Consider the following 7,293-nt stretch of genomic DNA (forward strand, 5'->3'; position numbering starts at 1 on the left):
TATGGGGAAAAGATCTTCTTGAGATGTTCCTTTTTGGTATCTGGTATAGTAAGCTGACCTCAGAGCCCTCAAAGCACTATTGAAGCTGTTGTCCAAGACCAGACACACATGAAACTACCATAGCAACTGGGTGTTGGTGCATAGATTCACTTGTTGTGGCTGTGGCACGGAAACTGTACCTGGGTCTTAGGGGCTCACCATTGTGACTCTGGCTGCCAGGGAAATGTAGCAGTCATACAGGCCCTGAATGACAAGGGTCAGTGATGGCTTGGGGCCAGTGGGCAGTGTGTGGTAGTAGCATGTACTAGGGGTGGTGAGTCAAAGATTCAACTCTGTCCCAAGTGTCAGTCACAAGAGAGCAGCAGCATGATCCAGCCATGTGTCAGTACCCAGGGATATGACAAAAACCTCTAGCCAAATGGCTTCCAATGACAGCTTAAGCTGTGACGTGGAAGCTGAAAGTGTGTCTTGGATGCAGCAGTAGAGTAGCAGCAATGGAGACTCAGAGCCCTACAGTGGGACTAAAGAGATGGGGCTCATGGCAGTAATACCTTGGCCTACCAATGATGGGTCAGAGCCTTGAAATACCGTAGGTGGAGGAAAGTCTTCTGGTATTAGAATTGGCAGTTCAGAATCCTGGCTGGGGTTCAAAGTCCTGACTGTGGGGTTTTGAGTAGCCTGAACATCCTTTACAATGAAGACTCAGGGTCATGAAATGGAACATGGTGAGTGGGGCTCAACACAGCAAAAGTATGCACCAATAGTGGCAGCTAAGGCACATCTTAGGACCTTGGGGTAGGTCTCAGGAAACAGGCCCAGTAACGAGAGACAAAGCTCCAACCTGGGACAGGAGTGGGCAAAAATCAGAGGCAGCTCTAGTCTTGTATAGCTGAGGTGCTATGGCAACCAATCCCTAAAAGAAGATCTGGAGCCCCTGAAGGCAACCCTCCCCATAGCAACAGCTCCAGCCTCTGAGAATAGATATAGAGGGGTCACTCTGGGCTGCTCCATCAAGTGGGACAGCATAGGAGAGGCACCTCTGCTGCAAAAGCTGTAGACATCCACATAGTTGAAGCTTCCTATGTTCTCCTGCTCCCCTCTCTCCATGAGGTGACTTCCCTAAGGAACTCCTCCAGGTAACAAGTGGTGCTCAGCTGGAAGGGTGGGTGATGCAGGCAAAATGCTTCCTTTTCTTTGCATGCGACCATTCTGGATTTTTGTTTAGCACCAAATTCTTGCTGCTTCTTCATTCTCTAGAATTTTCCTGAGGCGTTTTTGGCTTGAAATTGTTTATTGTTCTGACTGATTTTGTGGGAAGAGGTGCATTATGACCTCCTAGGTCTCTGTCTTGCTAATGGCACTCTTTATATTTGTATCATTAATTGACTGCCCTCTATATCACATGAATCCTGACTAATTTCTGATTATATATATATATATATATATATGTATATTCACATATATATATTAATGTTTTATTTATTTTGAGAGAGAGAAACAACATTAGCAGGGAAAGGTCAGAGAGAGATGGAGACACAGAATCCAAAGACAGGCTCCAGGCATGAGCTAGCTGTCAACACAGAGCCTGACATGGGGCTTGAACCACAAACCATGAGATCATGACCTGAGCCAAAGTCAGACGCTTAACTGACTGAGGCACCAGGTAACCCTCTGATAAAATACATTAAAAGAGCACTAACATAGTTTATTTTCCACCACATATTACAGGTATGCCTCAACTTTTCAAAAATTTTCATTATGTCCCTTTTTTTTATGTACCAGTACCAGTTTTTGCTGAAGAACAGAAATCTGAAGGGGATTTTTGCTTTTAGGAGAAAAGGTGAAATGTGAAAACTGTGTTCAGTGCTAGTTCTACTCTTAGAGAAGCAGCTCACACACTGGGTGAGAGACCTCCAATCCAAATCATTTCTCACAAACTATATTCTGTATCTCAGTATTAAGCACAGCTTTGAATTGTATCTTTCAGCATCTGTGCTACATCTCAATTAATTTTGTTGTCCGTTCACAAGGTGTGACCTGAGGTATCAGAAAAGCCTAAGGGAGGTTATTTTTTGTGTTTGGGGGTTTCGGGGTATGGTTATTTTTTTGCATCAGGGATATCTTTACAATTTTTTCAAGTAAATTGATGTTATTTGCTTTTTCAATTTATACCACTTCGGCTTAAGAAAGTTTTCATAGGTACAATCTGCTTTCAGAGACAACGAAAAACCTGTATCCTAACCATGTTCTACTGAAGTCAGCTAGCACTTGTTTCTGAACTCAGTCATTCATATCTTTATCTTCTCTGTCTTCATGACTTCACATTGGAGACCTGAAATCAAGCATTCATGGGGGCTTTGTAACACACAAATTAACAGATGCTAAAAAATGTAAGGTTTATGGTGTAGACCCCACCATACAATGTTATCATTATAGCCTTATTAATCTTATCATTTAAAGCAATCCAGAAAAGAAAATACACACACACACACACACATTTAAAATTTTATTGACATATTTATCATTTCTGCTGATCTCCATTCCTTTCTGTGGATATGTATTATGATCTAGCATCCTTCACTTGTAGCTTGAAGAACATTTTTGAAAGGCAGGTGTACCAAATACAAATCCTGTTAGGTTTTGCTTAATGTGGAACTTTTTGCATCTTTTTTTCCGAAAGATTGTTTATGTGAATTTATAATTCTTGTTTGACAAGTGTATTTGCTTTGTTTTGTTTCTTTTTTTTTTCTTGGTGTGTGTGTGTGTGTGTGTGTGTGTGTGTGTGTGTGTATGTGTGTGCGCACGCGCGTGTGTCGGTGAGAATTGGGGTTTGTTTTTTTTATTCAGTACTTTTCTGGTGAAAACGCATCTTTTAATCATATTGTTATTTTTATTTTCCTTAAATATATGAGTTGTTTTTCTCTTGCTCTTGTCAAGATCACCTCTTTTTGTTTGGTTGCCTTTCATTTTACTTTTAAGCCATGGCAAAATAAAATCCCACATAACATGAAATATACCACATTACCCATGTTAAAAAAAATAGACTATTTGCTTAGAGCAGTTTCAGGTTCATAGCAAAACTCAGATGTAGCACAGAGATTTTCTGTATTCTCCTACTGTCTGTGTATCAATGCGTGAGAACTTCATGGACTTTCAAAATCCCTCAGTGGGCAGTTCCCTTGCCCACTTGGTAAATCTGTATGACACGTCTTTATCACTCAAAATCCATAGTTTACTTTAAGGTTTACTCTTGATGTTGTGCATTTTATGAGTTTGGAGATGTATATAATGTTATGTATCAACCATTATGGAATTATACAGAATAGTTTTACTGCCTTAAAAGTCCTCTGTGCTCCATGTATCCACCCTTCCTTCCCTCTAAACTCAGTCAACCACTGATCTATTCAACTGTCCCTATAGTTTTGTTTCTTTCAGACTTTCACATAGTGGGAATCATACACTTATCTCACATCTTACATTGCATTTAAGTAGATCATGCCTCTTAAGCAACTCTAAGTAGCCAGGTTAGGATTGCTAACTAAATTCATATTGTTGCCCTCCAGACATCTAGAACTTTCACCTTGTAAAACTGGAACTCTGTCCTCATTAAACAATAATTACCTTTTCCACTTTCCCTTCAACTATTACCAATCACCATTCTACTCAACTGTTTCTACTAATTTGACTACTTTAGATACTTCATAAAAGTGGAATGGTATGCTTTTTTTTTTCTTTTTTGCATTTGTGTGACTGGCTTGTTTCACTTAGCATAATGTCTTGGAGCTTCATCCATATTATAGCATTGATAAGATTTCCTTTTTTTAAAGGTTGAATAATATTATATTGTTATGTGTATATCATGTTTTTTTGATCCATTCATCCATCAGTAGACATTTGGGCTGCTTCTACAATTTGGCTTTTGTGAATAATACTGCAATGAGCATGAGTGTGCACGTATCTTTGAGATCTTGTTTTCTATTCTTTAGATATTTTCCTACATGTGGGATTGCTGATTCATTTGGTGACTGTATTTCTAATTTCTTGAAGAAGCTGCATAGTCTCCTTCGTAATGACCGACGAATTTATGTTCCCAACAACAGTGGGCAAGGCTCCTCTTTTCCATCTTCTCACCAAAACTTTTTTGATTCTATCCCTCCTAATGAATTGAGGTGATACCTCATGATGGTTTTGATTTGCACTTCTCTGATTATTAGTGATACTGAACATCTTTTCATATGCTTTTTGACCATTTTTATATTTTCTTTGGAAATATATCTATTCAATTTCTTTGCCCATTTTTAAATTGTGTTACTTGGTTTTTGTTGTTGTTACTGACTTGTAAGAATCCCTGTATATTTTGGAAATGAACCCTTGTTTGATGTACGATTTACAAGTGTTTTTCCCATTCTTGATTCTGTTGATCATGCACTTTGATACACAGAAATGTTTAAGTTTGATGTAACCCATTTGTCTACAATGGACTTTCCCTTTGTGGTCTGTGGTTTTGGTGGTTATACCCAAGAAATCATTGCCAAACACGATGTTTTTTACTTTTCTCCCAGGTTTTCTTCATGCAATTATATAGTTTTACATTTCCGTTTAGGTCTTTAGTCTTTTTTGAGTTAACATTAATGTATGGTGGAAATGTAAACATCCAATTTCATTCTTTCACATGTGGATAGCAGTTTGCTACACCATTTGTGATTCTGTTCTTTCCCTACTGAATGGTCTTGGCACCCTTACCAAAAATGATTAGCAGAATATACATGAGTCTGTGTCTGAATATATGTTTAAATTATTGTTTCCATAGGAGATTCAGGGCCTGGGGCTTCCTATTGCCTCATCTTGCTGATTGTATCCACTCTAGTCTGAAATTGTGTGCAAGGCAGATATGGATTCTGCGGTACATTGTATGGTCTAAGGCTGATTTGAGATGGAAAATACATCACCCATTTCCTGATTTTCACACTGACTTAAAACACGTCATAATCCACCGTTTCCTCGATTATTTCTTTGTCTATGTTTGCAAGTGTTTTTCTGTCATTTCATGATGATGTCATGAGATGTGGATTTGTATGTGTTCATTCTATTAGTTTGCTAAGCCACTGGTATCTATAAATATTTGTAAATGATATTAGTAAGTTGTTCATTCATGTGACTTAAAGTTGTTGTTCTTTTTATCTATTTTTTGATTTAATTTATTTTTTTCTGCCTTCGGTGTTCTTCTCAGATTATACGTAGACCTATGCTGGTTTTCCTGATACTCTCTGGAAGGTCTCTGAACTCTGTTAAATTTTCTTTTTTTTTCCTCTCTCACCCTATGGGATGAATAAATGCTGCTACTTTAACCACAATTTCATCAATTTTATCTATTGCATCTCAAATTTTTTGTAGAGAAAATTTAGTGAATTTTTCACTTCAGATATTAATTTATAAACTCAAAATTTCTCTGTAGTTTATTCATATAGTTTTATTTTTCTATTTATATCACCTACTTGCTCTGTTGCTGCCACCACATGTTCATTTAATTATTTGAGCTAAGTTTTCATTATAATTTACATATATTTATGACTATTATTTTAAAATACTTTTTTCTGATAAATGTCATTATCTTATTCCATGAGAGGTTTCTAATGGTCTATGGTTTCTCTTATCATGGAGGACATTTCCCAACTTCACTTTATGTGTTTTGACTTTTCCTTTTTTTAATGTTTTATTTATTTTTGAGACAGAGCATGAGTGGGGAGAGGCAGAGAGAGAGGGAGACACAGAATCAAAAGCAGGCTCCAGGCTCTGAGCTGTCAGCACAGAACCCTATGCGTAGCTCGAACCCATGAATGTGAGATCATGACCTGAGACGAAGTCAGAGGCTTAACCAACTGAGCCACCCAGGCACTCCTGTTTTGACTTTTTAAGTATACTTGTTTTGAAATATACTTAGCAAACATGCTTTCTATTTTTTTAGATTTATTATTTTTGCAAGTTGCATAAACGTTACTGCAGAATCTTCTCTCAAAAGTCTGTCGGCTGATATTTTTGTTCATTTTTTCCAAATTCTTATTGTTGATTTTCATATTTTAGCGTATATTCTTAGAGATTGCCCTTGTAATTTTGTAGCTTAGATGTCAAATATCAATTTTTTAAAAAGATCACATTTCCCAACATTTATAGCAGCTCTACAACAATAACCAAATTATGGAAAGAGCCCAAATGTCCGTCAACTAATGAATGGATAAAGATGTGGTTTACATACACAATGGAATACTTCTCAGCAGTGAGAAAGAACTGCCATTTGCAACAACATGGATGGAACTGGAGGATATTATGTTAAGTAAAATAAGTCAGGCAGAGAAAGACAGATATCATATGTTTTCACTCATATGTGGAATCTGAGAAACTTAACAGAAGACCGTGGGGGAAGGGAAGGAAAAAAATTAGTTACAAACATAAAAGGAGGCAAACCATAAAAGACTCTTAAATACAATGAACAAACTGAGGGTTGAGGGATGGGGACAGGGTAGTGGGCAAAATGGATGATGGGCATGGAGGAGAGAATTTGTTGGGATGAACACCGGGTGTTATTGTAAGTGAGGAATCACTGGATTCTATCCCTGAAGCTAGGAGTACACTGTATACACTGTATGTTAGCCAGCTTGACAATAAATTATATAAAAAATAAAAAAATTTCAAAAAACAATAAAAAACAAAAGACTGGATTTAAATACTGCAGATCAGTAGGACTTCCCCCAATGCCATGTGATGTGTGTGCATGTGTGCGTGCTTGTGCACATGTGTGAGTGTGGGAGGGGATGCTTATAACTTTACTATGAGTCCTCAAGTCTCTTTGTGCTCTCACTTTCTCCTGGGTTCCTCTTGGTTTCCTCTCCATGTGCGCATATTCTTTTCCCTCAGCCAAGAGTGTGTGGAGAGCTCATGTCAATTCTTCTGTTGTATTTTCACAGAAGTACCTTCCCATTATATTTAAGGGGATCACAGTGTTTGACACAATGACCAAAACCTCTGACCAATAAGAGTATGGGTTTTCATCATCATTACCTAATGGAATCAGCACTTGGAGCTGAAAATCAATAGTCTAGTTCACCCCCATCCCCACTGCTGTTGAAGTCTGCCCTGTGGCACCACATCATCATTTTTGCAGCTTCTCCGAACTGCGAAAACTGTGATGCTTCTTGATCACTGAGCTAGTGTTGACAGGTGGGGACACATACGATCATCCTAGGCAAGAAAATGACAAATGTGTTGCTTCTTACTCAAATTTTCCAGGATTTTTTC

The sequence above is a fragment of the Suricata suricatta genome, chromosome 10 (genome assembly GCF_006229205.1).
Source record: "Suricata suricatta isolate VVHF042 chromosome 10, meerkat_22Aug2017_6uvM2_HiC, whole genome shotgun sequence".
Classification (NCBI taxonomy): Eukaryota; Metazoa; Chordata; class Mammalia; order Carnivora; family Herpestidae; genus Suricata; species Suricata suricatta.